This window comes from Cervus elaphus, chromosome 18, assembly GCF_910594005.1.
Source record: "Cervus elaphus chromosome 18, mCerEla1.1, whole genome shotgun sequence".
In the NCBI taxonomy this organism is placed as follows: Eukaryota; Metazoa; Chordata; class Mammalia; order Artiodactyla; family Cervidae; genus Cervus; species Cervus elaphus.
Window position 1 is genome coordinate 122,034,495 of NC_057832.1, and position 10,957 is coordinate 122,045,451.

The following is a 10,957-nucleotide window of genomic DNA, read 5'->3' on the forward strand; positions in this document are numbered from 1 at the left end:
AGCAGAGCCTCCCACCACCAAGACAGTGAAGCCGCTGGACAAGACACTACAAGATGTTACTTAAAAGAGCGCTTCATGTAGACACAAACGCAGGTCCCATCTCAAAGGAAGCCACAAAAACAATCTTCCCTGGCGCACGGGCAGTCTCGTCTACAGATGTTAGGTGTTCAGGTGCAGGTCTGAGTGCTGACCTTTGGAAAGGGCCCTGGGTGTCCCTGCTCTGCCTCTGCACTGGGTCCAGGCAGTAGACCGCAGCCAGGCTGGGCACAGTGGACCCCAGAGACCACCGCCCAAACCTCCTGGTGGCCTGATCTCGCCAGCCACTCACAGGGCAGATGGAGTGGGACCTCGGGAAACGGGACCCCGTCCTGGGGCCCAGTACAGACCTCCCAAGTGAAGGGATGTGCCAGGCGTCCTGACTCAAGGGATGGGCCTGGGGGGTGGGCTGCTCCCAGGAGACGAGCAGAAGGGGGGCCCACGTGGGAGGCCCCACACACACACCTCCAGTGACGCGGTGCCTGTTGTATGTGGAGGGCAACCCCCACCTTTTATTAGATTTTAATCAAGAATGATCCTCTTAAATATTTCAGATTGCCTGCTGAGGCTATTTTTTAAAGGACTACGTGATGAAGAGAAGAACACGGGAAGCATAAATTTTTAAAATTCATTCCCTCCATATAATAATCCACGGGGTGTTTGCGGCCGCTCCGCACAGGGAGAGCCAATGACTAGCCTCTTTCATGTGGCCAATTACTCCCCTCCCTCCGGCCCCATCCACCCGCCCACCCAACTCTGCAGACAGCCACGAACCAACCCAGACTTTGTAAGAGGGCCTCTTTGCAGCCCCGCCAAACCCACGGCTTCTCTTGGGGAACTAAAGCTTCTCTCTGCTGACGCAGGAAGGCCCAGTCAGAATACATGCACGCATACACACACACGCATGTGCCCACATAACACGTGCACGTGAACACTCACGGGCCTGCACACACAGCCTCCCCTCACAGGCTTCGTCTTGCACTCTTGCAGCTTCGCCACCAGCAGAGCCCATTATCAATGCCTGAGGGATAAACATAGAATCTGGGTAATAAACAGAAAATCTTTTTTTTTTTACATATATGTGTGTTTATATATAAGCACAGTTTTCTTCCTGGTGTTTCCTGTGATTCCACTTGCTCACAGCGGGCCGCATGCAGAGGATCAGAGTTTCTGCTAAGAAATGTCTGCTTGGGGCACCGCACTTTGGGCCGTGTGCAGACACGCTGCACACGGCACCGTGATTCAAGATGGCGGCGGCGGCGGGCCGTGTGCAGAGGCGCTGGGCCCCGCCCCCCGCCCCTGAAAGTGAACGTGTTGGTCGCTCAGTTCTATCCGGCTCTGTGACCCGATCGACTGTAGCCCGCCGGGCTCCTGTGTCCACGGGATTCTCCAGGCAAGACTGCTGGAGTGGGTTGCCACTTCCTTTTCCATGGGATCTTCCCGACCCAGGGATCGAACCCAGGTCTCTTGCATTACAAGCAGATTCTTTACCATCTGAGCCCCCAGGGAAGCCCTGAGCAGACCCAAGAAGGCCGCCTGCCGCCGCCTGGAGGGATAGCGAGTGCCCTGGAGCCTGACTGGCCCTTCCCTCAGAGGACGGAGCTCTCCTCTGCTGCTGACTGAGCTCCGTCAGGAGGGTCGGTTACAAGAGCAGGACAGAAGGGCAGGAACCACAAAGGGTCCCTGGCTCCCGTCTGGGTGTCCATGCTGGAACCCAGGGACCCCCTCCAGCTTCCTCTCCTACCGGGCAGGCAGGCCTCCAACACCCCGTTTATCCACCAGCCTCAGCCACAGAGGCACAGACGCAAAGACACGCCACCCGAATTTGGGGACACCTGCGGTCGGCACCCCTCCTGCCCCCACCTTTCCTGATGGGCTCGTCCTGTACCACGGGTCTCTCCCTGCAAACACCACTGTTCAGACCTCATTTTGCCCCCGGTTGGCAACCCTGGGCCCCCTCCAAGGTGTGACAGGCACCCAGGACAGAGAGCCAGGACCTCGGCCACGCTGATTCAGGGAGCATTCCCTGGATGCTGTCCTGAGGGTTTAGTTGGAGGGTGTTTGTCTCCCAGGTGTGGTGGTGGAATGCGGGGCCTGGGGAGGGGGGAGAATGCACTGGTGGTTCTGCACCTACTGCCCCCCTGCCACACGGCCTCCTGGCCTCGCCCAGCTGAGAGGGGATCAGAACCGGGCCTCTGTGAGCAGCTGAGCCCCCGACAAACAGGAGAGCAAGTCCACCGTCCAAGGGAGAGAGGCTGTGTCCAGGGAGACGGTCCCTGTCTCCGCCACACTAAGAACGTGCACGGGCCTCTGGGTGATCGCCACACCGCGGGACACAGCTGAGAGAAGAAAGACGAAGGCCCATCTGCACTTGAACTTGTGACTCAGAAAGGAAAAACCTTCCTGCTCCCAAACTCCAAACGGTAGGCTTGGGGAGCTGCCTTGGAGACCCCAAGGGCAGCTGGGGAGAGGGAGGGAAGCTTGTAGGTGGACACACTGGAGCCCCACCCCCTCACCCCTCCTCCGACGGCTGTGGCACATGGCTGAGACCCTGGTTGTACTGCTGGGCTGGGCCAGACTACCTTCGGTAGCCCCAAGGCACAGGGTGGCAGGGAAGGGGAAAACAGGAGGCGGTCCTCTGTTGCAAGGCAAACACCCCAGGGCCTGTGGGTGGTGTGCACAAAGCCTCCTGCCCACACCAAATTTAAGCACTATCAGTGGGCTAGTCATTTACACAGTATAAACAAGCTTTCCATTCTGGTCATGAAAGGTGATTTCAGGGAGCGGAAAGATGGGCAAAATCACAAGACGGGGGATATGAGCAGGTTGAGGAGAGGGGACACCGACAGGGAAGAAGTGGCCAAAGCGTGAAGCCCGCAGGCAGTGGAGACAAACTGACTCTCCTCCATCATCTCCCCCCGGGATCGGCCCAGACAGCAGCCCTCCAAACCTCTTGGTGGGCCGAGCTGTTCAGTTACAAGGTCACAAAATGGAGACGATATGCCCGTTTGATTTGCTCTCAGACCATTTCCCATCCACATTGCTAAACAGGATTCTCCCAGACAGTTGCAGACGTGGTTTCACTATTGCTCCCTGGGGAAAGATACCGGGGAAGATGCCTGTCTGTTTACGTAAAACCACAGGGGTGGGTTCACCTCCAGCCTTCTCAGAGCCTTTACTCTTCCTACAGGAGGAGACCCTGACCGCTTCTTCCTTGGAAACCTCCCCCTTCCCTTCTGCAGGACAAACAGCATCAACACCTGGAGAAACCGGTGTTCCGAGGGAAACTGTTGGGGAAACACTGACACAGAGGTTCGGTCTCTGCAGAAAGTTCCCAGGGATCCCAAGGAGGCGCCTCACTGCAGGGGTAATTGGGCGCAGGGAGGCCTAAGTGAACATCGGCTCCAAGTGACAGTTTCAATCATTCTGATGGAGACGCTGCAGGCCTGGAGCCACACGGCAGACAAAGACGTGCACGCTTTGGGGAAAAAAAAAAAGGAAGCAGACAGCGAGTCGTGACACGGGGAAGGAAGGAAGGAAGGGGGCTGAGGGACACGGTCGGAGCGGTGGGCCGTCCTGGACGTGTCCTGGGCTTGTACACGGGCCCACCCTTCCCCCGGCCCCTGCGTCCCGACCCCCGCAGTGCAGCAGTGGAGGGACCTTGCCCTCTTCCCTGCCTGGACGGCACCTGGTCTCGTCCACGTATTTCCTAACAGACATGCAGCCAGACCCCACCTGCCCCCCAGAAGGGCACCTGGCATGTCACAAAGCTGTGTCCCCCTTTCAAGGTCACGCAGCCCCAGCTCCTGCCTGCTCTAAGCAAAAAGCCCACAGAACGCTGGGGGGTTGGTGGACATCGGGCAGCAATGTCACATCTCCTGCGGGCTCCGCCACGCCACGACACCATCGGGGACACCGGGGCAGGCCGGGCGGGAGCTTCAGGTGGGGTCTGGGGGTGGCCGGAAGGAAAAGGCAGAGGGCTTTCAGGGTGCTCAGAGCACACCCTGGAGCCCGGAGGGCCCGGCTCACCCGTCACAGGTGCACGGGGCATCTGTGGGCAGCAGACCACAGTGGCGTCACGGCCAGTGGGAGGGACCCCGGGCCCCTGGCCTCGCGGCCGCCCACCAGCCACCCACCTCGTCCTCTCCTGCAGGGTGTTTCAGCCTCACGTGGGGTTTCCTGTGGCAAAGCCCCGCGGGCCGGGCACCTGAAACAGCAATAAAGTGCTCTCCACAGTTGCAGGCTACAAGTGTGGGGTCAAGGTGTGGGAGGGCCACGTGCCCCCGAAACCTGTCAGGCCTCCTCCGGCTCCTGGGGGTGCCACGCCGTCGGCTACCTCAGCTTGGATGAGCCACCCCAGTCTCTGCCCCCACAGTGCCCAGAGGCTGCGTCCTCCGGGGGCCTCCCTGCATCCTGTGTTGTTCTTGTAAGGACACCAGTCTGCGTATTTAGGGCCCACCTACCTAGTGGTATCTGCAAAGGCCCTGCTTCCAAGTGAGGTCACCTTTGAGGTTCGGGGCAGGACAAGACTGGGTCAGGGAGATACAACTCACCCCAGGAAGAGCACGTTCAGGTCGAGCCCCCACTCCACCAGGAGTCCTCCCCGGCTCCTCCACGGGAGGGACGGTTAGAAACCACACAGTGGGGCTGGAGCAGGGCCGGCTCTCCCCTCAGGCCTCTGGAAAAGGAAAATCTGCCGGGAGAGATAATCTATCCGCTTCCCTCCAGGCCCCAGATTCCCACTGCACCACCCGAGGGAGGCGGGCGGCCGGGCCACGGCAACTATCGGCCTGCCCGCGGTCACGAGGTCTGCTGTGACAGGGCATGGGTAAAACCCGCACCTGGCCCTGGGCCAGTGCAGGCTTATGGTGTGGGCTGCCTTCCCTCCTGGCACCCCAGGCCTGTGCCCAGCACCCCAGGCCTATGTCCAGCACCCCAGGCCTGTGCCCAGCACCCCGGGCCTGTGCCCAGCACCCCGGGCATGTCCCCAGCACCCCGGGCCTGTGCCCAGCACCCCAGGCCTGTCCCCAGCACTCGGGGCCTGTGCCCAGCACCCCGGGCCTGTGCCCAGCACCCCGAGCGTGCCCCCAGCACCCCGGGCCTGTCCCAGCACCCCGAGCCTGTCCCAGCACCCCTGAGCTTGTCCCAGCACCCCTGAGCCTGTCCCCTCCCAGTGCTCATCCCTCCTCTGTGATCCTCCACCTCGGATGCATTTCTATTCTCTGGGTGTGGCCAGCAGTTGCTCTCCTGCCGGTGGGTGTTTGCAGAATGAAGACACAGCAGGAGAGGAGTGAACTGGCCACTGCAGGGAGGCTGGGGATCCTCCCCCGCACCTCCCAACCTCCAGGGGCCAGGGCCCCACTGGGTCACAACTGTCCACGGACACCGTGGCAAAGCTGCCTGGCGTCCACTCACTGGACTCCGGACAGGACGGGATTACCGCACAGCCTGCAGCACCCACGCCTGCGCCCAGAGCAGCATCGCAGGAGAAAGAGGCCACCAGCTTCCGGAAGCAGGGAGGCCAGCACGCGGCCCATTTCTCCCCCGCCCGTCTCTCTTACGGCCTTTTCGGTTTGTCCTCACGGTCTGTTTTCTCCGAGCGCCTGGGGATGGGTTCAGCACCTAGATCTAGATCAGCAAGCCGTGGGTGTTCACCGTCAAGGTCTCCAGCAGGCAAGGAGAGTCCTGCGGACGTGCCCCACAGCTTTTTAGAAGTTCCAGATGCCGAAGCAAGAGAAGGCGTGCGCGTCTCTAGCTAAGACTGCATCTACCCGAGCGGTCGCCGCTGGTTACAACCAAGCCCTCCACGTGCAGAAGGCACAGGGCGTGACAGGTCCCCAGCGCTTCTCCAGGCATGTGGGAGCTTCACACCTTGTCGGCCCATCGTCGGATGAGACTGAGGGGGGCCCTGCCCTCAGGAAGCACAATTTCCCAGGAGTTGTTGGAAGTGTGGTGGCTGTGCGTGGGAGCCCCCCAGGTGCCGTGCGAACCCTCAGGGGCACGTCTGAGACCTCAGGAGACACTCTGCACCAGTAGACCATGCTTGGGTTTCAACACCCTCGTGGGATGCTGAAGCAGTGCTCCGGGGCTCCTGCTGGGGGGACGTCCCTGGGGGAGAGGGCGGAGGGGCGGGGCACTTCGGGGCTCAGGCTGGGGGCGTGGGTCAGGGGCAACACTGCCCCCCCGGAAGCAGTCCTCCTGCCCCCCGACGGCTAGACTTCAGTGCCTGCCCCCAGCTTCTCACACTGGGCACCCTCTCGAGGGATTTGATTTTGTCTGAATGACAATCCATTTGTCCACCTGCAAGGTGCACAAGCGCTCAGCCCCTAACTTCAAAGGCTCCCCCAACCCCGTCCCAGCCCCCAGCCCCGCACAGCCTCCTCTGCACAGCGAGAGCTGGGCCTCTTATAATTTAACTGTAATTTCCCATCAGGATGCAGTAGCTGTTGTCAGGGTTTTTTTTTCCAGGAAAGGTCGTGGGAGGCTGGGTGAACGTGACCAAGGATTTTCGTTTCTTTTACACGAAAGTGAGACGACACAGGCTTCAGAGGTGGGAGCAGGGGTGTGGGAGCTGTTCCTCGGGGGCCCCCGGCCCCGGCTGCACCCCACATGCTGTGCTGCTCACCAGCGCCTCCTCCTGGGCTTCCAGAAAAAGGCCACAAAGGGGAAATCCGAGCCGGCCAGATTCTCCTCCAATCAGAGGTCTGAATTCCCGCCGGCCACATCTTCCGTGCCATTTCAGATACAGGAGGGCTCGTCCACCCCCGTGGACCCGGCTGAAGGAAAACTCGCTAGAAATAGGTCCTCTCCCCAAGACTCACCAAGGTTCTTTCCATCTCGGGTGGCCTCTGACTTTGAAACCTGGAATCTGAACAGAAGCGCAGTTTTGTTTTCCAGGCAAGTAGGGTGCAGCTGTCCAGCCAGCAGGTAAGGGAGTCCATCGTGCGTCCTCTGCCCGCCCCTGCTCCTGCCAGGCCCACCTCTCTCTGCACCCTGTCCTCCCCTGGCATCCGGGCCTGCTGGGCCCAGGTCCTGCTGGAGCATAAGGACTGGCAGAGGACTTCCTTGGTGGCCCAGTGGCTGAGACTCTGTGCTCCCACGGCGGGGTCCTCCCGGGTTCGATCCCCAGTCAGGGAACTAGATCCCATATGCTGCAACTAAGACCTGGTGCAGCCAAATAAGTAAAAAAAATTTTTTTAAAAAAAGAGTGGTCCAGAGGAAAGTGGTGACAAAAGGTACCGAGCCCCAAGTATTTCACAGCGACCCCTGATTACTGCTCCTGCCCCACTTAACTGCAGGAGACGAGACTCAGAGAGGGTGGGAGACTCAGGCAGGGCCACACAGCTAGTGAGGAGCAGGGCAGGTCTCTAAACCACATCTGCTGGGCCCCAGAGTCATGCAGGGCGCCTCTGTCCTGGAAGCCACCTAAGTCTTCACTACTATTTTCAACTTTGGGGTTGAAAGCCTTGAAATGAACTAGAGCAAAACGCTTTGTTTTCTCCGGGACCTAAGTTTTCTAGAGTGAGTAAGTGAGTGAAGTTGCTCAGGTGTGTCCGACTCTTTGCGATCCTATGGATGTAGCCTGCCAGGTCCCTCCATCCATGGGATTTTCCAGGCAAGGATACTGGAGTGGCTTGCCATTTACTTCTCCAAGAGTCTCATAAGAAAGCGCCTAACTTTTAATATTATTTTACCCCCTTCAGAGGAAATCATCTAATCTGTTATTAAACACACCGCCTGGCTCCTCTCTGCTGTGTATTAAATATGCTTGACTTTTTCTTGACTGTTTAAAGGACATTTACTTGGGGAGGCGGGGTCTGGGCCCCCCGTGGGAAGGCGGGAGGTTTGGGGAACAAGAGTTGCCGGTGGGAACAGGTGTTCAGGCCAGAGAATCCCAAAGAGGCCAGCGCTGCTGCCTGGAGAGTGGACGGAAACAGATGGACAGAGGCCGGGTCATCAGCAGGGATTAAGACTCATCAGATCAAAGCTGAGGAGGAGAGGAAGCGGGAGCCGGGGTCAGCGAGTGGAACCCCTCCTGGCGGGGGTGACCGGACTTGTGGGGCCAGCTGTGTCCCTTTGTCTGGGAAGATTTGAGGCATCCACCCTCCCAGACAGGACTGGGAGGCTTTGAGGATGACAGGCCGGCTCCCGGCAGCTCGGTGGACTTCTGCCCCTGCTCACTGATGGAGGCGGGGCTCCTCCTGGGGACAGGGCTGAGAGGTGACGCTGTGCAGGGCCAAGCTGGGCACAAACCTAGGCTCCACCACTTACCAGGTGGGGGGCTCTGGGGCAAGTCACCAGACCTCGTGGTGCCTCAGTTTCCTTGCCTGTAAAATGGGAAGAAGGAGCACAGGCCCCGTCTTCTGGGCTCGCTGTGGGGCTGCACCCATGAGTGCAAAGATGAGGTGTTCTCCATTCACGGAGCACGCACCTATGTACGTGGAGAGGTGGGGACACACTTGTCTCCCAGGTCAGACACAGCCTCTGCAGGTCCAGGGATGCGGTCCCCAGGGGCCAGGACTTACATGAGGACTGGGGTGGGGGGAGGTAAATTCGCCCTGGGGCCCTCTACCTGGAGAGGCAGGACTCACTCCCCAGAGAGACTGCTCCAGGTGGTGCAGCGCTCAGACCCCGTGGGAATGGAGAGGGTCTGTGTCCCCAGGAGGACCGGCCCCTCACTAGTCCTTCACTCACGGGTACGCACAGGAACACTGCGCCCCGACAGCTGCGGTTTCACTGGACCAGCCACGAAGGGGAGAGAAGCAGCCACCGATGTGAGATGCAGGCAGGCCTGTTGGGGAGGTTCCGGACAGGCGGTGGGGGCCGTTCATGTCCCGATGTTGCTAGGAGGCTCGTTGGGTGGGGGGCACCTCCTGTGGAAACACAGAGGCTGGAACAAGCATGGGGGCTGTCCCCCATCACCCTGCACCCCCCCGAACACCCTGCACCCACCCCCCCGGAGTGTGCCAAGTGCAACATCGGACCCACGGTGGGAACTTAATAAAACCTGTTGGTCTCGGACACCAGAAACCCCAGGGGTCCAGATGGCTTTGCCCACAAGACCCCAGCTCACCCTCCCTCTAGCCACCCCAGCTCTGAGACTCCCCAACTGAGATTCTCTGATGACATCAATAATTGAAAGCTATCAAGGTACAAAGTGCTGTCTGCAGCGGGGGACCCCCACTGCTCCGAGGGGGATGGTCAGGACCACTGCACTCACCCACATCCTGTCTGACCCACCCCGCGCGAACCTGATAGGCTAGGACGGTTCTGCTTCTGCAGAGTCTGGGCTTCACTCCATGATGAAGTCAGCAGGGTGGACGGGGTCATCGTCACGTCCCAGGCCGACAGCCTGAGACCCCGGCTGAGCAGGCCCCGTTGTGAGGGGTCCCTGAGGGCGTCAGGGGAGGAGCAGTTCTGGAGGCCAAGTCTTGCTCAAATTCAGCCATGCCTAAGCTGCTCGGCCCGGGTTCCTCAGAGGTGCAGGGGAGACAGTCACCTACCCACCTCAGTGAGTGGAAAACTTATAAAATAAGTCGTGTGGGGAGGAGAAAAGCAAACCAGTCTGCGGTGAGCAGGAGGGACCCTGGGGATCGCTGTGGACGCCGGGGGCTCCCCTTTCCCCACAGTCCCGGAAGGACGCGCAGACCCCAAGCCGCGAGGATGGCCCTGTTTTAGTCAGGCTAGGTACTTTTTGCCAGGGTTCTGCAGGGGCTCTGGCAGGCTCAAGGGGACAGTTTGGGGCCCCAAACGAACATGGTCAGGATCCGCGGAGGGGCCCCTAACCCAGCAGCCCCGAAACCTGCAGAGGGGCGCGGGGACCCCACCCGACCTGGACGCTCCAGGCGGGCGAGCGTCCAGGTCTTTGTCAGCCGAACAAAGGAGCTTCTCTGCTCCTGTGCGCCAGGGAACGCGGAGTTTCGAGGAGTAAATGAGTCGTAACCCGAGCGGCGGTTGTTGGCGGAGAGTTGAACAAATTCCTCTTGGCGTCTTCTGGCTCCATGATCGTGGATGATAGGGCGAGACGGCAGAACAGGAAAACCACCCCCGTCCTCCCCTCGCCGCTCTTCGGCGGAAGACGCTGCGCGGGTGCGGGCTGCGCGCGCTCCGCGCCCCCCTGGGGCATCGAGGCGGGGCGGGGGTGGGGGGCTTGGCGGGTGTTGCAGCCAGGGGCCTGGGGCGCGACACTCCCCAAGTGCGGGGAGCGCCACCTGGGCACCCAGCCCGCCCTTTGCGGGGAGCCATCAAAGGCGCCAAGGCCTTGTCAAAGGCTCCGTGGCTCCCCCAGAGGTTCTGGAAAATATGCGCCCTTGCCGTTCCGGCCTCCCGAAGCGGGAGGCGCCCTCTCTGTGGGGCCCGCCCAACTTTTGAGCAGGTTCAGGAGGGCAAGAAAGGTCAGGCTGGGTGGGACAGCGGCGCCAGGCCACGCAGGAGCCTCTGGGTGCCCAGAGTGCCCCGCCTCCCATCCTCCTCCCCCAGCTGCCTTCCTCCAGCTTTACTGCCTTCCTTCCTCCGGCTTTACCGCAGAGGCCCGGGCTCGCGGGAATCAGACTAGGTATTCGTTTGGGAGTTATTCCCTAACATTCTAGAGAGGCGTCAGATCCTCCTCTAGATTTGGCCCGAAAGTTTATGTAAGGAGTGGCGGTAGGGATGCGTGAGTGCCCCAGAATGTGTGTCTGGAAAGATCCAGGATGTGTGTCTTGGTGGGGCCCTGGACCTAGCACATTTTCTTCCCATCCTGGGACAGCAGAGCATGGGAGCCGAGCTGCCCTGCATGCATCACCAGCTCGGTGCCAACTCCCTGGTCCTGCCCAGGACTCCAGCCAGCCCACCTTCCCCCCTGGGGCGCTGGGGTGAGCACTCCCTCCCCCAAATCTATGGGAAGTGACCCATGGGACAGGTGCCCATGCGGTTCGGTAGA

General features: G+C 60.4%; 1 long non-coding RNA gene across 1 annotated transcript; it reads right to left on the reverse strand.

The window, feature by feature from the left end:
- Positions 1-3,869: 3,869 nt before the first annotated feature.
- On the reverse strand, positions 3,870-5,114 carry LOC122674499. Its single transcript, XR_006334983.1, has 3 exons — positions 4,590-5,114; positions 4,173-4,243; positions 3,870-3,985 (listed from the first exon to the last, which is right to left on the reverse strand). It is a non-coding gene; the product is annotated as an uncharacterized LOC122674499 (long non-coding RNA).
- Positions 5,115-10,957: the final 5,843 nt, after the last annotated feature.